This window comes from Onychostoma macrolepis, chromosome 16 (genome assembly GCF_012432095.1).
Source record: "Onychostoma macrolepis isolate SWU-2019 chromosome 16, ASM1243209v1, whole genome shotgun sequence".
In the NCBI taxonomy this organism is placed as follows: domain Eukaryota; kingdom Metazoa; phylum Chordata; class Actinopteri; order Cypriniformes; family Cyprinidae; genus Onychostoma; species Onychostoma macrolepis.
In genome coordinates, this window is record NC_081170.1 from 10,146,432 (window position 1) to 10,172,905 (window position 26,474).

General features: G+C 36.5%; 1 protein-coding gene across 11 annotated transcripts in view; it reads right to left on the reverse strand.

Moving 5' to 3' along the window:
• Positions 1–25,838, reverse strand: part of tsnare1 (T-SNARE Domain Containing 1) — a 138,641-nt gene extending 112,803 nt beyond the window's left edge. For 5 of the 11 annotated variants that reach the window (XM_058747958.1, XM_058747949.1, XM_058747952.1 and 2 more), the window contains exon 1: positions 25,671–25,763. The gene's annotated coding sequence lies outside the window, so the exon portion shown is untranslated. Of the gene's footprint in view, positions 1–4,523; positions 4,609–6,558; positions 6,655–24,839; positions 24,875–25,670 lie in introns of those variants that run through there. The other 6 variants (XM_058747953.1, XM_058747954.1, XM_058747955.1 and 3 more) reach the window with 6 other exon arrangements.
• Positions 25,839–26,474: the final 636 nt, after the last annotated feature.

The window sequence follows — 26,474 nt, forward strand, 5'->3', positions numbered from 1 at the left end:
AAATAAATTATGTTATTATTGTTTTCTTTACACACAAAAATTATTCACATAGCTTTGTATAATTACAGTTGAACCACTGATGTCACATGGACAATTTTACCGATGTCCTTGCTAAGTTTCTGGATCTGGGAACATTACAGTTGCGTTGCTGTCTACAGAGGGTCAGTGAGCTCTCAGATTTAATCAAAAATATCTTAATGTGTGTTCCGAAGATGAAATAATGTCTTACGGGTTTGGAACGACATGAGGGTGAGTATTAGTGAAAGTGACGTGGCCAAGTATGGTAACCCATACTCGGAATTAGTGCTCTGCATTTAACCCATCCTAAGTGCACACACACACCGTGAACACACACCCGGAACAGTGGGGAGCCATTTATGTCCGGGGAGCAGTTCGGTGCCTTGCTCAATTTGAGGGTGGGAGAGAGCGCTGGACATTCACTCCCCACCTACAATCCCTGCCGGACCTTTGGGTTACGAGTCCAACTCTCTAACCATTAGGCCACGACCTCCCTGATAGAATGATAGAATTTTGGGGTGAACTATCCATTTACCCACCAGTCAGGTCAAAAACATGCATGCATACATGCAAAATGAAACCCACACAATGTTTCACATACATTGATGTATTTGTGGCGGCCTGCCACAATATCAAAACGGACAGCCACAAATAGATTTTTTTGACTTGTTGAATAAACATGAGCACTGCACGTTTCAAAATGTTTTTATTTCACTGTATTTCTGAAGGAAACCGACTGTCTTCAGAAAATTTTGGTTGACATTTTAATTTCATCTTGCATGTAATGTCTGATAAAGCAGCGTTTGTGAGCGGAGCTCTGCTTTGTGTACAGCGTTACCAGGGAAACCTATATCTCCACGCTCTAAAAGCACCTCCCGCTGGCAGAGAATGAATTTGCATATATGCTGCCATAAATAGAGTGGGGGAACTATGATGTCACTTTGTAGGCGAAAACCTGGAAGCGAGTTAGCATTTTAGCACTTCCGTTTCCATCGTCCCCGAGTCACTGGGTTTTTTTTAATGGGATTTTGGTTAAATCCCTTAAATAAGGTCCGTGGTTCACAAAAGCTCAAGATACTTTCACATTTTATTCTACGACATAAAACACACCAGTTACACCCCACTCGTGATTTTTTAAAACTGTTATGTTTCTTAAAAAAGAAGGTTGCTAACAAGTTGCTAAATGGGACTACAGGCATTGTCGGAGACATTCAACGTCATCAAGCCGAACAGTTTATCAATTTAGTATTTTGCAGTTGTAGTATAATTTGTAATACAATTAATTTTAGAATAACCAATGAATAGTTTCCCGCATTTTATATTTTTGTTCGACAATGTTTTTTTTTGCTTTTCCCTGAAATGCGACACGTCTTCGGATGGAAGAAGCTCATTTCATCGCTTTCCTACTGATACAGACTCTGGGTTCGTACTATAAGGTAAACTCATATTACGCTTATTACATGTAAACACCACATTTACTGGCTTTACGTGGTGAAAGTGAAACTTTAAACATAGTGCTTAAAGCCACGTTAAAATTAAATGTTTAAGGCATATAGATTGAGGATTTCCTAGAAGCAAGGATAAAATAACATTTTGTGTACCCACCCTAACAAAATGATAGCTGAAATGTGGTACTTTGTTCACTAAAATAAGTTTAATCTTACCATATCCAAAAACTTGCTCACTCTGCTGTTAATTAAAAGATTAAATACGCGGGGATGCGTATTTACTAACCACATGTTATTTATTCGCGTATTTATTCACTTTTAATGCACCTTATTTTGAAATGTATAGAAATACGTGCTTTAAATGTCCTTTAGTTAAGATTATTTCATTTATTCATTATACTATTTATTACTAATGTCTCATTTCAGTTTTAGTTTGGCTCTAGTTTTGTATTTATTACAGTTTATATGAAACGGTTCATGTAGCGTGGATTAAAATTAATATACAGAGTAAATCCTTTTCACTGAACATGTTAAAAATAAGTTTGAAAAAGTTGTCGGGAGCGCGGTGGTGGTGACGCTGAAGGCGAGCGACCGTGGTTCTGTAGTTCGTTTATAGCCTAAGTTTAGCTTTTTAGTTCTGGCATTTTTATTTAGGCTTCAAAATTCGTCAAAGTTATATTATTTTGTGAAGATTATCTTGATGGACAAAACGTGTAAGTTTCATGAACTATGATTGAACACAGAGCTTATTTTTTTTGAGATTATTCAAAAGCATATGGAAAAATCCCATTGGCTTTTTGTCGAGGGAACCAGTTTCATGCTAACAGCCGATCCGCCTACAAAGTGACGTCATAGTTCCCCCACTCTATAGAGTTCAAGTCTGTAGGAAACACTGCCCACATGTCTGATAGATCGACTTGAATAAAGTCAGTCCTGTCCCATCTAAACTGTGACCTATCAAACTCCTGAGGCCTGGTGCGCAATTAACAGAGGCATAGTTGCTACTTCATCAGTGCACTGTGACTGTGTGTCAGTTACATTCATTAGCAAAGTGCTGAAGGTGTGAACTGATATGGGGCATCTGTGGCACGATTTCATCCCACAGTGACATGTACTTTGTGTGTGTGTGAGTGCAAGCATGAATTAAACCCCTTGTGACATAGTTACACTACTCATGCCATGAATCAGTCCTTGTGAACCACTCAGTCATCTGCATTAGCCACTGACATTCATAATAACTTTGTGATGGGTGTGTAACAAGGTTAAAAGGTTAAAGAATGCATTGGGAAAGCGCGTATCGACTCCCTCACCCTCAACACAGCGTTCACAGTGAGATAACAGACCTGCTCAATGGAATCACCTATACTCAGGGGCGTCGCTAGTGGGGGGGGGAAAGGGTGACAGAGTGCATAGGGCCCAGAGGTCTGGGGGGCCCGCGATCGCCGAAACGAGAGAGAGCTCCCCGATATTAGGTGCTGTTTTTTAATTATAGCGCATGCGAAACCGCATAAAGCAAATACAACAAAAGCATGAAGCAGCGCTCCCCGATGCATCCCCCAGCCGCGCGTCAAAGCAGAGTGGCATCAGTCACCCGCACAACTCTGACGAACGTGCGCCGCGCTTCTGCCATGATTAAGTGATAAACAGCGCAAGTCGCTTGATCCATTCAAATGTAACACGGAATTGGTATACAGTCGTGTGATATGAGAACATTAAAGGTTCTGTAGTGATGCTAGCTGAAAACAGCCACAACAATGAGGTATATTGGAAAACGCCAATAGGCTTGTCGCCATCAGCACCATAGTAATTTAACTTTAAGTTATTAACACTGTACAAATAACCTGTGTTGGCAGAAATGTATTTATTATAAATGTTACTGTTATTACTTAGTGTGGACTATTTTAATTTTATAGAAGGTGTTTTGTAGTTTCTTCATGTTTAGTTTTTTTTTTTTAAACTACAAATTTTATAGTTTATTATTACTTATTGCTTATTTTAAAAACCATATAACCATGGTAATGACTAATGAGGACCATGGTTTTACTTCTTGTGACCACCATCCTACTAATACTAGCTAAACTCTGAATTATAAGCAAGGACTTATTTCTTTTTAGATGTTTAGTTCTAATGGATTTTAATTTAAGTAAAATGTTAATTCAATAAGGGGCCTGATTAATCTTCTGTGGAACATAATTTGAGAAATTCAAGAAATGTTTGTCCATACAGTAGAAATCAAGGGTAACCAAAATGGTTTGGTAACATTCTACAAAATCTTCTTTTGTGTAAATTTATTAGCAATAACTTTCCAGCAGTTTAGCTTAAAATCAATGCTTTTCAAGTGCTTTTCTATGTAACAAAAATGCATTAATTTTGTTGCATTTGTCGTGAATTTACAGTCATATCTATCATGTCACGAATACAGCATCAAATGTCATCATCTACATCATGCATGAGGACTACAGAAATCACACTTCACATGCTACAGTTCTTGCATTTTTACAAAGAGGTGGAATTAAAAGGATAGTTCACCAATAAATGAAAATGTCCCTCATGTAATAGATTAATCAACTAAATGTAACAATTTTTGCAGTGTTAGTTACTACTACTAATAATAATAAGTCAATACAATTTGTGTGCTTATTCCAAATTATTTAGTGAATAACAACATATATTTTTTTTTGCTCTTATATCTTAAAAATATGACTCATATGGACCACATTTACAGTATGATAATTTTAAGGTGTTTTTTTTTTTATGTTTTGGCAGCCGCAAAATGTATTAACTTTCATTATACTGAAAATAGAAGACAAGATATTCTTCAAAGATCCACCTTTTCTGTTCCACAGAAGAAAGTAAGCTATATGGTGTGCAATGACATGAGGGTGAATAAATGACAATTTCCATTTTGAAGTGAACTACGCCTTTAAGCAAAAAAAAAAAAAACTTTGCAAAGCTTTAAAAATTTCATATGATTAAAAGTTTATTATTAGGCATTTCTGTAGATCCAGGCAGGATATGCAAGCTAAACTCTAAAAGTGCAGAAGAAAGTGTGAGGACCTGTGGAGATAATGACAGATGTCTCCGCTGAAAAAGATTGCGTTGTTTCTGAAGCAGAGACTGAAGGTGGGCGAGGTGGCCAAGCCTGCGGGAGGAATGAGATGGAAGATGAAATTTGCCGGGCCACGTGGCCAAATAATCCGATTAATTTCCATAGAGCGGGAAGATTAATTACTTTTGGCAGCAATAAAACATTTTTTGTGCTTCTTGATTTTGAGCCCAGACAATGTTTTGCTGCTTCTTGCTCATGCTCACTCAGATCCTAGGAGATATTTACTTTGACTATTTTTGTTTTGACTATATTTGCCTACATTTTTAAATTAAAAAAAAAAAAAAATCCTTTGCTTTGCCTAGTTCACAAAAAATAACTCACATTTTTAATGCTGCTGTTTCTCATTTCATTCAACTTGGAAACATGATATTTCTATTTCACACCAAATAAGACTATAAAGTGGGGTCATCGGATCACAAAACTTGTATTTAGCAGAGTCCGCTTGTGATTAGATTGCCCAAAACAGATGTATCTGAATTCTCAGATGCTAATTAAACAACAGCTTAGTTCTGTTAAACCTTTCCAGCCTCAGGTTTTGCTGTCACAAAGGCTTCCATCATGGCTAGATGGACTGACAGAGCTCTGACTGACAGGTCACTCATATAAGAAACACAGCGGTTGATTAACTCAGGTTGATCAGTCTGTCACTCACAATTAGACAGCTGTCTGTTCCTTTGCTAATCATGTGACCGGACAGGAAGGAGCAAGAGGACACGACTGTATTTATAGAATGTACTTGATCCCAATGTTTCAGGATGTAATAAATATTTGAAGCAAGTACTATTAGAACTGAAACCTGCTTATGAAGTCATATAAGTACATACTTGCATACATAGATAATGTTCTCTAATGGATAGCATATGCAGATATGCTGCTGTTAGTAACTGGAGTATTAGTTTGAATACGAAATGCTTTTATTTCAACAGTCATTCCACAAACAACATTAAAAAGAAAAAAAATGTATGTGAAATGCATTTAATTTAACTTAGGATATACTGTACATTTAATGTTAATGTTTAATGGCATGCCAGCTTAAAAGAGGTCAAGCATAGTTTGAAAGAGCTGGAGTGCTGAACAAGTGACCCTTGTTTTATTAACTGTTTTTTTGAACGAGATAAATTTGAGGTCAATTATGGATCAAACATCGTCCTCAAACATGGATAATAAAGAGCCTTCACCATAAAAATGAGCTCTGAAAAAACACAGAGAGAGAAATTGAGAGAGATTGACAGAGCAAAAAGAGAGAGCGATAAACTAAAAGTGACATTTTTTTTTTTTTGGACTCGTAGTGCTAGTTAAACAAATTATATTAAATTAACAGACAGCTAAATAAATCAATTAAATAAAAGATTTCATTCAAAGACTAAAATAATAATAATAATAAAAAAACGTCTTTCTGGCAGGCAGCATAACCATGGACTGGCCACAGTTTGGTTTGTGCACACAAATGTAAAGAGTTGGCTAAAATAGCAGTAATAAAAAAGGCCAATAATAATAATAATAATAATAATAATAATAAATTATTGATGTAATAATAATAATAATAAATATAAATGAAATGTATTAGTATTATTATTATATTGCATGTAATAAGTTATTATATATGCAGGGTTTAAATTGGGCCGGGGCCGTCCGGGGCTAAGCCCCGGCACATAGACTCCAGGGCTCGACATTAACGCTTCATTAATGCCACACAAGTAAAATGATTAAAACATCAATAACCAAAAATAACTATGTAAACACCAAAACGCAAGTATTATTCTGATTTTTTTAAATTTAGAGTAAGTGGCGAATAGTGGATATAGCTACTGTATATAATGCATCTATTGACAGTATAAGGTTGCGCTGCTGAGGCGAGGTTCACGCAGCCTCTCCAGGAGAAATCAAAACGCGCAATACTAAGAAACTCAGCATATTGAGGTAAAAATTCAAAATGGAAAGTTTTTATATTTAAAATACAGTTAGTTAGGCAACATCACTCACCATTACGACTGTTTAATAGCTCTATAAACAGTTCTATGAGCAAATACAGTAATATTAGGTCACTTTTTTGGCGGAACCACAGCGCATCTCAAAGCAACCATCCGATTCATTGCTGAATGATTCAGTGTTTTGAACGAATCGGTTGAGTCAAAGTATCATTAGCCCATGCATAAACATCTGATGAATCTGACGTTTGAACGAATCGTTTGAATGAACGACTCAATGACTCCCTCATTAAACGCTCACTACTGGCACCTACTGGCGTTTTAATTCAGTTTAAAAGTATAATTTCCACCATTTCTTGTTTGAATATTCAAACTTTTTTTTTTTTTTTTTTAAAGAATCTCATAATTTAATGTAGTTGTATTTTTCAGTGTAAATGATTTAATTTGATAATTTGATATATAACAATCACATTATTATAATTGAATTTATAGATCAAATGTAAGAATTTGAAATGAAAGTTAATGAGATTAGTGGGAAAATGCCCTCTATAAAAAGGTTACAAAAAAATAAAAATCCCTTGGATAAAATATAAAAAAAACATGCAGATTTATAGCCTATGTCACAGCTGATAGAAAACCGATGAGAATATTGCATTAGAATAAATCATATTTGCAAAAAAAAACAAAACAAAACACACACACACATACACACAATACATATATATTTCCATTGTCCTCATTTGTAAGTCGCTTTGGATAAAAGTGTCTGCTAAATTACTAAATGTAAATGTAAATAATATAACAAACACATAACAAATCTCAATTTAACCCCTGTATATGTATTATTATTTAGAATTACTACTACTACTGCTGCTGCTGCTGCTGCTGCTATTACTATTTTATTTTAATTTTATGTTCATAGTTTATTTTGTTTTTATTTTATGTTTATATTTATTTTATTTTATTTTTATATTTTTATTTTATTTTGTGATTATATTTTATTTTTATTTTATGTTATTTTATTTTATTTTATAGCTTAAGTGATTGGGTCAATAAAACTTGCCTGCAGAACTAAACGGCCATGAACAATGTCAGCAATTGTCAAATCCAGTACTGGTTCAGCTGAGCAGCAGCCATTAAGGGCCAGATTTACTAACAGCTTGCAGTTAAAATATTACCGTCAGGATTTACTAAAGATGCGCAGTGAAGAATTAGCATTGAAAAGGCGTGGACACAGTTATTTTTGCGTCTGACCTTACTGAATATGCATTTGTAGGAGTTTCCCTTTCAGACACAACATTTATGGCAGGAGAATCTTAAAATGAATCACGCAATGCGATTTACCAATGTTTGCGCCCGTCAAATTACTGGTATTTGCGACATTATTTAACATCCCCAAAAAAAGCATGTCTTGAAGCAGGCGGTGCTCTCTCGCTGCTTTCGGTAGATTGCACTGGTCATTATAGAAATGATCTGGCTACGTCTGTTTTTTAATGTGTGCATTGTTAGTAAATCACCCACAGAATGTTCCCCTCCCATTGGCGCTTTTATGGAATTGTGCTCTAATGCTAATTTAACCTGTTTAGTAAATCTGGCCCTAAATGTTTTAAAGACCACCTTGCAAGTAAAAAACACTGTACTGTATTATTGAAGGAATAAACATCTTATTGAAGAAGAAAAAAAAAAAAAAACATCCACAAAAGGGAACAGGGGCTCACACTGTATTAAGACCTTGACAGAAACATTGAGAGGTGATTTGAGGTGAGAAACAGAAAGCAAGAATCAGAGACAGGAAGGAGGGAGGGGGCATATGTGTCATCCCACAGCTGCCACTGAGGTGTCTTCTGTCTCTTTTTGTGTGTGTGGTGAGCAAGTGTGGGAGAGCGAGTTTGTCAATGCGTGTTATCAGAGAGGAGGTGGAAGTGGGCCGGCAATAAATACAGCCATCAGGGGCCGTGCAGGATTGTGGGCCGACAGGGGGCCGACAGAATGCTTCATCACTTCCTCTCATTCTGAATTTGTCCCCTCACTCCGCTTCCCATCTCCCATTATCACCACAGAGAGGCTTAGCACAGCACGAGAGCACACAGTCACAAAGCGGAACACTCAGGACACACAGCCACTGCTGTCACATGGCCTGCTTATTTCTCTCACACACTCACACACACACACACAGCAACAGTGTGTCCACCTGAGGGTTTTATGTGAGTGTGTGTGTACCATATCACTCATGGAGTCTGTAAACACCAGCGGTGCACAGTCTCAAAGCCTGTAATCCATATTTTTACGGAGTGATTTACAGGCATTAAGGATGTCAGACCAGTCACCCTCAATCTGCCCCAATACTCTATGGCTGCATTCAGCCAGTGTCTGGGATTGACCGCATTTTTTGCTTTTCAGAATACAAGCTACACTGTAAAAAGTGATAAGTTGACTTAACTTAAAAAAATTGAGGAAACCTGTTGCCTTAAAATTATTAAGTAAATAATAATAATAAAAAGTTTTGATCAAAATATGATCAAAGAAGGCTGTGAAATTAATCTGCATTGTTAATCCTTTTGATCTGTATGTATGTATGTATGCATGTATGTATGTGTATGTGTATATATATATATATATATATATATATATAACAAGCAGTACAAAACAGTTATACTTTTCTTATCATATTATTTTGATCCATTGTCATAATTATAGACAAACTGATTTGTCGTGCAAAAAGTCTTACTGTTTACTGCATTTTGTTGTTCTTGGTTATTTAACTATAGCAGCAAATGAAGCACAAATCTTTCACATTTACAGAAAATAGCTTACTTCCATCTTGCTAAATAAGTTGGACAAGCCCTCATGTATTCACAAAAATATTATCTGCAGTGCTTCAATCAATATAAAATAATTTATCAATATAAAAACATTTAACATAATGTTTTAGATGATCCCATCTTAATGCATCTCTTGTAGGGAGTTGTTTCAATTCCAAAACATTCTTGTGTATATGTATGATGTGACTTCCTCAACAATAGGCCCAGACAGATTCTATGGGTGCTGAAAAAATCTGAAGATTTGTGTGAAATGGATTTAGAGATGGTTAAATGAAAGCAAAGGCCACACTTTCCACAACAAACAGCAGTAAACACCAGATGTAATCAGAGGGATTGTTAGAACTGTGAAAATGATCTAAATCCAACATCATTCTTCAAAATCTGAAATGGTGGTGTTTGTTGGGGAAGTAGCATTATTATCTTTAAGAGTAAGGGAAAAACAATTATTTCATTGTAACATATTTTCATATGTGTTTAGCATGTATAGGTTGAGGAGGCATCTAATGTGTTAATTTAGTTGTCATAGCAAAAAATGTATAGCTCCCTCATTGTACCCTAGACACTTATCAGTAGATAAAATTAATAAGCCAAAATGTTTAATAAACCACATAAAGTGTGAGGGATGACTTTGTGAATGATGGCTGCTCCAGTTCTGTGTCTTTCTGCAGAATTCTGTGGGCGCAGATTTTATGTAGGCCTACTCATCGCCTACTGTTAAATATAACAATGCAGTAAAGGGAACAGTAGCTTGACATGGTGCCATGCATGTGCGTCAAAGCACATGAGGGTGTCATTTGTTTGACGCAGGAAAAAAATAAGGAAAACCCAGTAAAAAATAAATCATTAAAGCTATTGCTCATTCTAACCATTCAAAATTATCTAACATTAGTGCTTTGTTGTTAAACGCATGCCTGCTGCTTTGAAGCCCTCATTTTGGCTTTCAATCCTATTACAAAAAAGCTAACAGAGAGGGGGCGCATACACACAACTCCAAAAATTGTAATTATAATACATTTACCGTAATGTTGCTCTAAACCTGTACACTCTTAGGAAAAAAAGACGTACAAAACCCTTTTAAAAGGTACACTTTTGTACCTTATTTATCCTGAAATGCATATTAGCAATATATAGTATATACTGTATATATATATTTTTTTCAATATCCAATACAAAATAAATCAGGTTATCCATTGACAAAAACATGATCACTTTACCTTAAAACTGTTCAGATGCAATAAATCTTATAAATGCTGATGTAAAATTTAAAAAAGTGTAAATTAACAAGAGCATAGCCATACAATAATCTGTTTAGATTTAATTTAGTAACAAATTCCCCTTATTTTTGGAGTCCAAGATACATACTCACTCATTACGGTTTCCTCTAATTATCGTTTTGCAAAGCAAAACCTATTTTTATTGATGATTTCATACTTTCATTATATGGAAAGTACAGATTGGACACTGTGAAACATCTCTTTTTTTCACTAGAGAGGAAAAAACAAGGATCTGCAGCAACATGAGTGTAAGTATATGATACCAGAATTTTACTTTTTGATATGAAACTATCCCTTTAACATGGAGCGAAGTTATCACTCTTGAGTTTGGAGCCTCACTTTTAAGCAAAATGGTGTGAGGAACAGATTTTCTTCCACTGTGATTTGTCTCTTTCTCTCTGTATTCTTGTCAGCCTTGTAAACAGTGGGATTGCTCGTTGGATTTTAAAAGCTTCAATCTCTAAAGCTGCCCCTTCAAAAGTCTTTGCTCAAATGGTGTTGACATTCACTTCCAAAAGCAGAGAGTGAAGGACACATGCACTCACCTCCACACATACCCACCCAAATTTAGACAGTACAATTGCCCTGTCACAAATAAGAAAAACTCATTATTGAGATAAATTGCCAAGTTTTCGCCCCAAAAATAACCTCTATCCAACCTCCCCTATCAGATCGAGCGGTCATCATCGATGCGGGTGCCGGGTAGCGGACTAAGTCATGTTAGCTAGTGCGAGTGATTCACCCGTTTTACGCCACATCAGCCACTTCACAGCACTCACACATTTACCACATGCCATGAGCGTCATTTAGACATCAGGCCATCCACCAGAAAGGAAGTAGAGGGATGTCAACTTTGTTTCACTGGTGGGTGCTTTTATACATTCTTTCATGTCTTAACAAGCTCTCTTTAGATAAAACAAGGAAGCAGTGGCTAAGCTGATGACTCACTGTTCCACAATTATTCACAGAGCACACCGGGTCATGTTTTCATTCATGATTTGTCTCCAAACCAGCCACCAAAACGAGCTGGCGAACAAACAAGTTTGGAATCCCATCATTAAAACACCCCGTCTAACAAGCTTGTTAATGATGAGGGGGAGGATGTGAGTTAAATGTAATCTCTCCCACTATCTCACGCTCGTAGCTTGCTGAGAATTCCCTAACAGGATTCTGCTGAGAGATCCAAGGATAGCGCATGCAACACAATTTTCCAAGTAATCAGCCATTAACAAGAGGTCTGGGAAATACATGGCTTTTGAAAATAGTACAATGGGAGAATTATTAGCCTGTGTTTGATTTTTTTTTTTTTTATGCCAGAGGTGCTTATCTTCATAGCAGCATTGTTTGGCACACAAAGCAAAGTAAAAAGGCAATTCAAAAATGGCAATAGTGTGTCTGCATTTGGTCTCAGATTTCATTTACCAAGAAATAGCTTAGTATTTTTGGTAAAGGAGTATACAACTTACATGAAGAGTATCACAGAAACACAGAAAATAATTTTGTCTCCTGCCTTATTTTGCACTTAGCAATGGACTTAAAGATAAAAGCCTTTGGGGAAACTACAGCATTTAAACTAATGTTAAAAATTCAAGTATCTAATAATCTATTGAGAATTTAACCCTGGAAACTATATAACTTAATAAACATTTTGGTCACGCCTCATTTTAAGGTCCAATTTTTGCTATTAATAAACCATTAACTGTGCCTTTTGCCTCAATAAATTTGCTGCTTATCAACAGTTAGTAAGGTAGTTATTAAGTTTAGGTATTGGGAGGATTAAGGATGTACAATATGGTCATGCAGAAAATGTGCTTTATAAGTACTAATAAACAGCAAATATGTTGATAATAGGCATGCTAATAAGCAACTAGTTAATAGTGAGAATTTTTTCTTATACTAAAGTGTTACCAACATTTTTAAAAATCAATGCAAATTCTTTAACAAACTGCTTCTAAACATTCTTTAATTTCTGCTTCTAAACCTACTAATCCTTAGCCTGGTAATACCAAACTCTGCTACTTCACTTTGCTTCGTAGACAGAGTCTGGAAGGGCATTATTGACAAGCGTTTACTTTCTCGTGGGCGGGCGCTTGTCTGAAGTTTAAAATCATTGGTGTACCCATAAGCCAATCACATAACGTTTGGTTATGATGCATGTTATGTGCCGGCTCAGCCACCTCGAACTTCCACTGTAAACACAGGTATGCAGCAAAAACAAAACCATCGAGTGAAATACCGGAGTGAAGATGGCTGTGAACGACTTTTGCAGATTATGTCAAGTAAATCTACGCATCCACAATTATCGCCTTGCCGGACTTTGGCCTCCCCAGTTTCTCGCTGACGAACGGTAACAGTTGGTAAATTAAACTTTTCCCAAAACCTGTCGGGAGTAGGGCCATAACATCACCAGCATTCAAAATGTGAACCAAACACTCTTCTTGATCGGGCTTCAGTTGGCAAATGCCGGGAATATTCTCCACAACAGAGCGAATAGCATCCTGTTTTCTCCATGTCCGCTGTCGTTTTAGATTTCCTTAACCTAAACTACAATCTTAAATTCGGCACTTAGTGTCTACGTCACGGCTCTCAGCCCGCCCTCTGTTCGTTGGTTGGCCCGGCTGCTGCGGAGCCGGAGATAAACTGGGAGATGGTTTGCTACAGAATACAGAGTACAGAAGCGAACTGAAATTGAGCGGAAGTACGAAGTCTGACGTAGTCAGGCTAACTAATCCTTCCCATAGACTTCCATTTCAAGCGCATGGCTAAGTTCCAAATTTCATAACTTTATTTAATGATTGATTGACTGATTGAGGTAATTGAAAGCATGCCTGGAACATGACTTTAATTATTAAAAAGCCTTACATTTTGGTCCATTTTTGGTTCTTACACAATTTTGGTAAAAAAAAAAAAAACGGAATGAAAGTGTGCCACTTCTTTGTGAAAAACAAACAACATATGAGTTATTTAAATTATTAGAGATTGGTAAATCTGCTGGTTTACTGATGATTATTAAACACACACACACACACACACACACACACGTCTGGTTTGCTATCCTTGTGGGGACTCCGCATAGGCATAATGCTTTTTCTACTGTACAGACTGTATATTCTATTGCCATACACCAACCCTACACCTAAACCTACCCCTTACAGGAAACTTTCTGCATTTTTAGATTTTCAAAAAAACCTTAATTGTGTGTGATTTATTAGCTTGTTTACCTGTGGGGACCTCAATGTAGGTGACCCATGACACGAGTCCCCATGAGTCTGTGTGTATTCAGGTTTAAGTCCCCGCCTGAATAGAAAAACAGGTACACACACAAAGACATTTGAAATGAGCGTTTCCTTACTGAATCTTTAATAAACATTCACAAACTATGAACGAGATCTGACCTTTATATTGTTCATTTTGTAGTGTTAATTTAGTTTCAACTGGTTTTGTGAATGGCACATTTGTTTTATTCAAAAATCTAGATGTGCGTTTATGCTTTCAGACGAGACTGCATCTTTGGTGAGCATAATAATATGCTTGCAGAGAGCGACAAATGACTATATATAGGTTGTGTGGAAAGCACGTATATATAGATATAGTTTGGGGCGTGTATTATGCTAATTACCACCTGCGGGCATGTGCTCTCTCATTTAGAATAATTTGGATTCATCAACATCAGAATGAGGGGAAGAACAAATTTATGTGCTTAAGCACCTGATGAAAAATTTGCATCATATACACTAAGGATAGGAAAATGTAGACACAATTATAAGAGAATGAGACCCACTGTTTCTGGCAAAGTGCATATAATAAGAGGTCAGTAAACTACGAAATCTGGAGTCTGTGGCCTGCAGCACCAAGTTCTTGATGATGGAGAGGTTTTTTTTACAGCTGGTTCCATATAAGACCAGCTGCTCTATTTATAAAAGTTAGGCTGGCTTGTTTTTGATGATACTGTCACATTTATAAGATATGAAGACAGCTGGGCCAGGTAAGTATCAATAACACTTAAAACACAGCCTGTCCACATGGCGAGAGAAGAATTCAGTAACCTTTGGTTAGAAAGGCAGAAGAGAACAGAGACTAACAATTTAATTTGTTAGAGAGCTCCAAGAAGACTGGTCACACGTTTTTTTTTTTTTTTTCTCAATAAACCCCTCCATGCATTTGGATGAGTTATAAGGCAAGTCTGGCTCTGCTGTTTATGTGTCATTTGGCTTTATCAACATATTCTGCCTCATAATTTATTTAAAATGAGTCACCTGGGATCCAAAGGCCCTTCTGCAGTTGTTCCACTGTGAATGGAAGACAGACAAAGCCATCCTGGCTGGAAAGTTTTCAAATTCGAGATAGACCAATTTGCGCTCATCTGAGCACAGCCCACAAGCAACAAGCCATTTGCATATGGTCACCGCCTAAATTACCCACAAACCCCTTTGTATCAGTCGGTTAGGCTTTTGTAGCTGCTTTTATACATGACTTTAGGTGTGATATTCTATGAAGATTAATTGATTCTACTATATCCTCAAAACCATAGGGAAAACTCTGCACACATAATGTGAAATTTGAAAACACATAAAAATGGTTCATGACCATTTCTAAATTTATAATAGCACAGCAGCGCAAATGATGCAGATACAGAACTTTGTTATGCAGATGCACTTAGCTGCAAATTATGTCTTTACAATCTTTCCTTTTAGGTGTTTTGCTTCACTCAGCAGATAAACGGCGCACACATGGATTGTGTATGCTGAGATAATGCTTTTAATGCATCCACGCTCACTTCATCCTGCTTTCAATATCCATCTAACAAAAAAATAAAAATTGTCACTGGCTCACACCGTTTCCACTTAAACAAATAAATAAATACAATATGAAATCATGTTTTAAAGAGTTACTTACATAAATATATGAAAGCCCACTGAATAACGCATGAGAATAAAACACATTGGCAAATCATAATTAGGACATAAAAACTCAAAATTATTAAAAGTCAGAAATATAACATACTAGGTCACAGTCATGAGTCAAAAACTCATAGCTATGAAATAAGTTATGACATTATGAGTTAGTCATAATTCTGACAGTCAACTGACATCAAAATTCTGACAAAAAGTCAAAATTCTGACAGTCATAATTATGAGATAAAAAGTTGAAATTATGAGATAGTCAGAATTATAAGTGTCAGTGTGTCATAACTACGAGTCAAAATAGACAAGTCTAAATTATGACTAAAAATCGTCTGGTTTGCGTACAATATGTGTGGGGCGAAGCTATCAAAATAGGGGCGAGATCCTTTCAGGGTAGCGGCGTATTTGTTTTGATGATTTCAAATATAAACATTGGCTACTAGAAATCGCTTACCCCAACTGATGTTTACTGTACATTTCTGCCATATGTACATCAACTTGACATAGTCACCACTGATAAGCTATACTAAATATATTGTAGAAATGTAATTTCCTGTAAAGCTGCTTTGCAACGATTTGTATTGTGAAAAGCGCTATACAAATAAACTGGAATTGAATAGAATTGTTAAAAATAAGAAATGCTATTTTTTTTTTAACTGATACATAAACAGGCTTCTATAAATACTGCAAAAAAAAAAAAAAACAGGTAAATAAAAAAGATGAAGCTAAAGGAAGCATGCAATTGCACAGACTGAAACAACAACATTGCACGCTTCATCTACAGCCTTATTTTGGGCAGTAGTGCATGGTGAGGTCAATCAGAGGAGATGTGGTAGGACTCCACTGATGTGACGCTTAAGGGCTAAACACAGTCTTACTCATTTCAATTCAATTTCAGAATGTGGGGATGAAACCTAAGACCATCTCAACAAGTCAGCATGTGTACCAACAGCGTACGAGGACAAGTCACCACATCAAAAGAGCTAGTAAAAGAGCTATAAAAAGAAATGGAGGAGCGAGAGAGTTTGAATGGTAAGTCTGGGTGTCTGGACAAATGCTAGCCTGAAGCACACACAATGATGCAGAGCTGGGTGACAAATGCAAGATTATTTGGCATATTCCAACACAGCAGGCTACACACAACCAGTGGCAGTCCGTCAGATAAAGGGAAACTGAGGCTGAAACTCCTCAAAAGTCCATTCAAAATTAACACAAGTGACAAAAATTAACTGTTGTTTAAGAAAATTTGCTCATGCACATAATAATAGATCCATGTAATGTCAAAGGATTTTTAATTCATGCAATAGGCAGGCATTTTTTCTATTTTCTTTTTTCTAAGTTGCTTTAAAAGGAAACTTAACTTTTTGTCAAATTGGAATATGTTCCAATGAAGAAATAAACTCCAATCTACACATTGGATGGCCTGAGTATTTCAGCATTTTTTCATTTTTTGAGTAAAGTTTTCCTTTACAGATGAGGTAATTTTTTCACTGGAGAAAGCAATATTATAGATAAAAGACTTGTATTTTAGCTGGAAGCAATGGTTTGAAGTTATGACAAACATGCAGCTTTTCACTTCACAAGACAGTAGTCTATGGACTGGAGTCGTGTGAATTACACGAAAATTGATCCAAAATGAAATCTTTTGCATAAATTTTGACTTTTAAATTTTGTAAAAAATATTGAATGCAATTCCAAATTATGTAAAAAATTTTATTCATGTATATACTGAACATGATTTGTTCTGTTCGTCCACTATATTATAACGTATAGGGTTGTTATCTAAAACATTATATTAAATGATTAATTATTAATGATATTTTGAGATAATAGTGAAAGTTTGTGTATGGGAGAAAATTAACCAGAAAAAAAGATTCTAATAAAACCCATTGCAATTTTTTATTGATTTGATCGGTATTGATTTACATTGTAAAACTTCCCTCACTGACTGTCACCGCACGCAACCACAGACAAAGCTTTCACACAATGCTGAGACAAAATGTACATAATGCTTGCGCTGAATAAAACAAATTAGTAATGCTAGTTTGTTTCTATTTGTGGAAGCACATATGTCAAGGTAAAACTTGAGGCCACATGTTGGCATACTTAAAGATTCCTGTACTGTGTGAGTGAAGAACGTATTCATCAGAACGTAACGATTTATGTCCAAAATTAGATTCTGGGGTAAATCATCTTTGGTTTTCTCATAATGGCAGCAATTCCGCCATTTAACGAGATGATGGCATGTGATGTATGTAGACATTTACACAGGACCCAAGGCTGTTTTGGCTGCCAGTGCTGTATGCCACTGCTGGACATGGTTATGACCCCCCCTTTGGGATTACAAGCTGTTTTAGGGTTGGATTTTGGGAGAGCTGATCTCACTATGAGCTCCGAGGGCTCCCTGGCTCATGAAGGGGAGGGAAACAGATGGTACACTGGACCTCCAAGTTCTAGCCTTCTGGTTCTCTCCTCACACCACATATGTTTCCCCCTACAGCTACAGTACATCCTGGTGATGGGTTTCCCACAATCCAACATAATCATGGCATAGCTGGCCCAAATGAGATAAGGAAGGACACGCAGGACGTCTCCTTGGCAGGGTCCAACAATATGTCATCATAGTGGGGGGGAAAAAAAAGGTTGATAAAAGTGAATGGAATAAATTCATACTGAATAAATATCTCTTCCTTTGAGCATATATTTTACAGTGATGGTATCAAATGGTAATATGCAGGGTTGCAAAAGAATGGATATAACAGCATTATGTATTCAGAACTCAAAAATGAAGCTGAATAACAGTATTCAGCCCAATTACATTTTCAGGTGCCCTTAATTATAAAGTTATCTATCTCAGATAAAATTTGATTAGAATACTTTTTTTTAAAATCCTTTTCCTGTATTGTCCACAAAATAAAGCAGATATGAAAAAAAAAAAAAACCTCACGTCAGTCGAATGAGAAACAGTTTGTGTGTGTGCAATGTTTTTTAATCTGCACTGCCCGTGCAAAATAAATAATTATATATATATATATAAAAAAAATTATGTGCTGATCACACATAAGTGCTGATCACGTTAATTTAATCACGTTAATCACAGTCATGGGCTGCGATTAATCATTATTAATCGCAAATTTAAAATACTAGGATTTACCTGTAAATGTGTTGAAAAAGAAATGCATGAAACTAGTTTAAGGAAACAGAACCTTTCACACTTCTGCCAGGTATGAGACATAATCCTTATTATTCTTTTATCATTATTATTTTGTTTTTATTCAGCCATTATCAGCCTTTATACTGGCAATAAAATGTTTACCAAGCCACATCCTTCAATCCCATTATCTATTATCAAAAGTATTTCTAAATAAATACAAAAAAACATTTTCTTGCGACCTTATGAAGTATTATGACAAAATGTATTATGAAGAGGAATTGGACCTGTTCTGCAGCTGCATTAGAGCTAACATTAGCATCATGCTACATAAGACAATTTATGAGATTAATTGTACACTTTTACTCAGAACTCACTTCAAACCACCATCGAGTGTTTGTAATAACTTCCTTTTATGATCACATGTGGAATTTGGTTGTTTACTGTTGTTAAAATATGCTGTTTATAACCTTTTATATAGCTGTACAAATTAGCATTTCAGATGTACACATTCAATCTCAAGAAAATCACATACAGACCATATCCTATCGTAATCGTGTGTTTATTATCTTATATAATCTATAGTGGCTGTTGTCGTGTTTATTTCTGCTGAAACTCAAGTTGTTTGTGATGTTACAACCTCCTCTCCGTTCTTAAGTTGCCAGGGATACATTCCAAGTATAATACACATTAGTAAAAGGATCTATTTTAATTTTTATTTGTCTATATACACTTTGAGCGGCCGCGGTACATTAAAAAAGTAGCCCAAAAAAACACAAACCACGGCTCAGTAATTTTTTCCCGCGACTGTATTTTCAAAATAGTCCACTTGTGCCGTTACCCTGGCAACACTGGTTCGCCGCACCCTCATCACACAATGATAGATAACCTTCAGCGCTGCGATGATGGGAAGAAGTTGGGGTAACCGTATCAAACGATTAATCTGCGTTAAAAAAATATTAAACCCGTACAATTTTTTGGATTAATCGCATGCGTTAACGTTGACACCCCTAATATATATATGTATGTATATAATGTACATATGTATGTATGTATGTATGTGTGACCCTGGACCACAAAACCAGTCTTAAGTGTAAATTTTTTGCAAAGCTGGATAAATAAGCTTTCCGTTGATGTATGGTTTGTTAGGATCGGACAATATTTGGCCGAGATACAACTATTTGAAAATCTGGAATCTGAGGTTGCAAAAAAATCTAAATATTGAGAAAATCAATATTAAGTTTTGATATATTTACGGTAAGAAATTTATAAAATATCTTCATGGAACATGATCTTTACTTAATATCCTAATGATTTTTGGCATAAAAGAAAAATTGATAATTTTGACCCATAAAATGTATTTTTGGCTATTGCTACCAATAGATAGATAGATATATAGATAGATAGATAGATAGATAGATAGATAGATAGATAGATATACAGTATCTAACAAAAGTGAGTATACCCCTCACATTTCAGCAAACATTTTAGTATATCTTCTCAAGGGACAATACTATAGAAATTAAACTTATATTTTAGAGTAGTCAATGTGCAGCTTGTATAGCAGTACAAATTTACTGTCCTCTAAAAATAACTCAACATATAGCCATTATTGTCTAAATAACTGGCAACAAAAATGAGTACACCCTAAGTGAACATGTCAAAACTGTGTCCAAAGTGTCAATATTTTGTAGGGGCACCATTGTTATCTAGTACTGCATTGATCCTCCTGGGCATGGAATTCACCAGAGCTGCGCAGGTTGTTGCTGGCATCCTCTTCCACTCCTCTATAATGACATCATAGAACTGCTGGATGTTAGACACATGGTGCTTCTCCACCTTCCGCTTGAGGATGTCCCTCATGTGCTCAATAGAGTTCAGGTCTGGAGACATACTTGGCCACTACATCAGCTTCACCTTCAGCTTAATCAGCAAGGCAGTTGTCATCTTGGCGGTGTGTTTGGGGTCGTTATTATGTTGGAAAACTGCCGTTCGGTCCAGTTTCTGAAAAGAAGGGCATCATGCTCTGCTTCAGAATGTCCCAGTACATGTTGGAATCCATGTTTCCCTCAATGAACCGCAGCTCCGCAGTACCAGCAGCACTCATGCAGCCCCAGACCATGAAGCTACCACCACCATGCTTGACTGTAGGCAAGACACAATTTTCTTGGTACTGTTCACCAGGGCGTCGCCACACATGCTGGACACCATCTGAGCCAAACAAGTATATCTTAGTCTCATCAGACCACAGGACATGTTTCCAGTAATTCATGCTCTTGGACAGATTGTCTACAGCAAACTGTTTGCAGGCTTTCTTGTGAGCCAGCTTCAGAAGAGGCTTCCTTCTGGGATGACGGCCATGCAAACTGACTTGTTGCAGTGTACGGAGTATGGTCTGAGCACTGACAAGCTGACCTTCCGCTTCTGCAACCTCTAAAGCGATGCTGGCAGCACACATGCATCTGTTTTTGAAGCCAGTTTCTGCACCTAAAGCACAGCACGAGGTCTCAACTTCTTTGATCGACCCTTGTGAGGCCTGTTCCGAGTGGAACCCATCTTGGAAAACCTCTGTATGTCACTGGCCACTGTACTGTAACTCAGTTTCAGGGTGTTATATATATATATGCAGGTGTTCATTAGAACATGCCATGAGTTTTAAGCATTTATGTGTTGGTGAGTCTCTCTGACGTAATGTGGCAGATGGTAAAATCTGCCATCGATGGGTCACATTATATGCCCATTTTCCATAACCTGTCAAAGTGTGTGTCATTTCAATGCACCATCTGATAATGTGCAGAAACTATTTCGGGCTTTGGCTCTCGTTATATGGTACACTTCAAGCATTACCAGATAACAAAGTCGTCCTCTGCGAATCGCTTTGTGAAAGTAATAACCAGTGATATATACCAGATAAACACTGAAACACAGTGTGCAGTAGCCCTATCTATAGAACAGATAGTCACGCTGTGCAGGTATTGAATCTCAGATCTCCTGTAATCTCATCTATAATCAAAGCCAGAAAATGTCTTTTTGAGATCATATCAGATCCGGCTTCATAAGCATGCTCAAAAGCCTGGATTGCAAAAGTGCTATCGCACTGTATTTAAAAAGTCATATTTATTGTAGTTTACATTCAGTAAGCCCACATTTATCAAGGTGACAAAGAATGTGGTTAAACAGGAAAGAAATCAATTCACAGAAAAGTAAACTTCAGCATCTGGATGCCCTTGTCAATGCCTCCTGGAACAAATAAAGTTACAGAGCAGAACCAGGAACTAATCTCATTAATGGCTGCCATTTGTGAGTGATTAAGGCCTGTCCTCATGCAATGGCACACTGGACATGAAGTTCTTAGAGGTTAATAACCAGTTACAATCAATTACTCAGCTAATATGATACAATCAATAGGTTCCTCTAATCACATGAGGCGACAAAAATGAAGCCGACGACAATCAAATCTCTCGGATATCTGAGGCACGTTACAGGCCAAGGTGAGTGCAGCTAGAAAATTTTAAAGAGTTTGTGCAAACATAAAACTGATGGAATAACAAGATCTGACCTTTTCAACCTCATGAGTTGACATCATAAGAAGGGTTCAAATGACATTTTATCTGAATGACTGCTCACAAACCATATGGTGTAGTTTTACAATAAACATATCCAATAAGCTACAGGTATATGCATACATAAAGATTTCAGTCAGGTTGCCAAAGCCAGATTAATTCATTAAAATTCAAATTAATTTCACACGACCCTGTATAAACCTACCATGAGCTATATGGTTAGTAACTAATGATATATGTTTCTGTTGCCATTTGCCAAAGTTATTTCAAGTTCATTTAAAAAAAGCAATAATTCCAGGTAAGAAATATGCTACACATAAATACAAAAGAAAAAAGAAAAACCACTAATCCGAGAATTTCAGCAAGCTTTAGTCTTTCTTTTCAACTCATTTCAACTTTCTTAAGCAGCAAATCAGCATATTAGAATGATTTCTGAAGGATCATGTGACACTGAAGACTGGAGTAATGCCAGCTGAAAACTCAGATTTGCCATCACAGGAATAAATTACATTTTAAATTATAATACAATAGAAAACATGTATTTTAAAATTGTAAGAATATTTCAGAATATTGTTATTTTTTATCATCCACATTCAGCTTTGGTAAGCATAAATGGCTTCTTTAAAATTTTTATTTTTTTATTCAGTTAAGTCATTCACAATGCTTCATGGGATTGTAGATTATTTAAATATCTGGCTAAACAAGTGAAACATTGTAAAAACTAAAGTGACCCTGAATAGCTTGTGTCTCATACCTTATCTTTAAACACTGTTTATTACAACAATTATTAGTTGAATTATACCTAACAGTTGTCCACTCAATACTCGCACATCTCCAAAGCACATGGCTTGTTATCTTGTTGGGTGAAACCTCTTGTCTGCAGGGGTGCACATATTAAATATCCGCCTGGCTCTTTCCCAACTGGCTGCATAATGCAGTCCAATTACGCAGATTTTGAGTTACTTACTTATGCAATCAAGTAATTACAACCCAATCTCACCCGAGTCACAAGCACAACATAATCTTTAGATTGGCAGGGAAATTATGTCCAACGATGCACCATTTTTCAAGATGTGACAATTGCCTTCTTAATTATGATGCCATTGTGTCAACTTGCTTTCTCAACCTAATCAAAAGCGAGTGTAATCATGAAAGTGGTCCTGAGATGTGGACCACGATGTTGTAATTGCATTTTAATCACTGATCACTGGTGTAGGGAACATGGGTTCTTGCTATCTCATCAGTTTCTTCAAATTGAAGTCAGAGAGAGACGTCTGGCAGCTTCGGGAACTAAAAAGGGCCTCAAGGTTTGCTTTAAAACCAGGTAGGACTTTGTGAACTGTCATGCCCCGACAGCAAGGCCAGAGCAGTTTTGTTTGATAAGGTGAAGTGGAGAAAGAGAGCAACGTGATGGGAATAAGAATTAGTTTAACTTCCCAGAATGCACCTGCACTTGCACTTCTATAGTCTTCTATCTTTCTCTTGAACCAAAAAGACTTGCTTTAATTAATGAGAATGTATGATGTAATCCATCGTACCTGAACAAATGTGATCTATGCCGAGGTAAACTGACTTATTTTGCAATTAGTCTTATCTGTAAAATTGGGGGGACGCATTAGAAATCTCATCAAGATTCTCATGGCATGGTTTTAAATGCCTAGCTGCAATAGATACACACATATGAGATGCATTTGAAATATTAAAGACTAAACTTTACTAAAAATGCAGTCACTCTAGCAGAGGTAACAATTAGCAGACCACAGTCCAGGGCTGTGTTCCTCAAAAGCATTGTGAGATAAGTTGATCGTAGAGACCATTGGTGGAAATGGATCTACAATCTACTTGGCTTACAATGCTTTTGGGAAACATAGCCCTGCTTTTGATCCTGGATTGGTTCCATTTGGATCGTAAATCATTTCTCATTTAGTGTAATTGTAAACAAACATATACAGCAACAAAAAACAAGAAATTTATTGACTGTAATGAATCAACAGATTTACATATACTGCCAACTTGTTTTGAAACCTGCACAGCTACTTAAATTCCCTGCCAAACTGAAGTCAAATCATTGAAAAGCATATGTATGAACTTTTTAGTATGAAGTGAATTAGTTTATCCCATGCAAAAGAAAAACCAATACCAGTGGACTTCTGTTGACAATAAAGTAGATACAGAATTATTCGTCCATTAGAAAATGCTCCTTTAGGCAACAAGTCCACAGTTATGATTGTCCATTATGACATTATAAAGGATCTTTATTGGGAAGGTCCTTCATGATGGACAATCATAACTTCTTTAACAATTATGATTACAAAAGTGCATATGAAATTTGTTGTTCATATCGTCTCTCCTCATTAAGTTTACTTACAGCCAATGGCAATTCTATTATGTGACACTGAGCCTAAATCATTTGGTGAAAGGCTGATTTTGCAATGTAGGCAAGCAAAACTAACCTCACAAAATGTGGGAAACTGCCATTTCAGCGTGCAATGAATAAATATGTGATCGAATCAAGGGTTGTGATTTAAGTGTATTACAAACCATTATGTAATCATAGAAATAAAAAGCTGTTGTGGTAAAGAGGCAGAACACATATTACAATAATTACGGCTTTCTTCTTACGCATCTGAAAACATGAGTTTCCCATTTGCCCTCAGCAGAGAGAACATCATATCATAAGCAATAAAAAAAGTGGACGAGAAGAGACAATATTAAATTCAAAACACACATAAGTAAAGCCTATAAACCTTTAAACATCAGGGATTGTAAAGCTTTGTCAAGCCAGCATTCAACATGGCTTTTCTGGTTAAAAATAGTGAATTACATGAGATTACATTAATTTCTTTGAACTTTGAAATTCTGAACTGTCTTACATTCAAATTATAATATAAAAAGCAATACCTCTGTGTTACATCATTTTAAATTCCACTCAAAATCATTTTATTTGTCATAGTTTAGCATCATGTTGACAACATACATTGTGAAAGCACAAGGCTTGGTTCACTTGACCAACAATGCAAAACAAAAGGCTTATTATGGCCAGTCTAATTAAACAACAGTAAACGGTAAACGATTGAACCAAATTTGATTGGGCAGCAGAAGAAGACAAGACACAAACAAAAGCTCTCCAAAAAAAATCCAGGCCCCTCACGTAGCCATGATAAATAACACAGCTCAGGATTAACACAGAAATTCATAAACACAGTCTTCGGCCCACATAACAGATGGGACATTATGTTTGTATGTATTACATCACATGCAATTATCCCAACACACAGTGCTCTTTCTGAATGCCACGGTAACAAGAGAGCATCCTTTCAGGCCTACCCTCCCCCTTCCCCTCACCTCCTCTCCATCCTTAAACACTGACCTCCACCTGACATATTCTCAGCCGAAAAGAACAATCCATTTATCCAGAGTCACAAATGTACAAAGCTAATTTTCATACATTACCCTTTTTCTTGAGAGAAAGAGAGCACTTAGCACTCACATCAGACGCAGGAGAACCTCTCAGATTCAACCCCGGCTCACAACATCACATGACTCTGTACCATCTGCTCCTTGCTTATAATCATGTGACCTGAATAAAAAAAGTGGGATTATGGGATGTGTAGTTTGATCTGGAGAAGCAAGTGAAAGCGTTAATGGTGAGCTAGATTTAAAAGAGTACATGAATATATAGAAAATGTGGAAATATTGTGACAAAATATATTAATTTGAAATGCTGGAATTATTGTAAATACTATAAATAATAATATTAATAATTGTGTTGAAAATTTGAATGATTTCAATTAAAATCTTTTTTTTTTTTTCACTTTGTATTGTAGCATCTAAATCATTCAAATTCATTTTTAATATGGGCTCACTGGAAATAAATAAAAGACGAGGATTAAGTGGAAGAAAAGACTGAACTGAGAAAATGACCTTTCTGGATTGGGCAGAGAGAGTGGCCGTTAATATTACATTAGCCCATGTCTGTGTGCATGCATGGGCGGGTGGATCAGCAAACACTTCTGGGTTAAAGGAGGCTACAGACCTGACAGACGGCCCACCGTCTTCTCATTCCCTCCTGCCACACACACACACACACACACACACATTTCTCCTAGTAAGTGGATGGAATTGTTAAATAAAGAGCATCTGAGAGGGGAGGTACATAGTGAAACTGAATTAAGTGAAACAGGATGTCACTCCCGCCACCCCTCGACCTTCACACACTCACACCGTCTGCATATGAAATGCATGTCAACCTCGGGC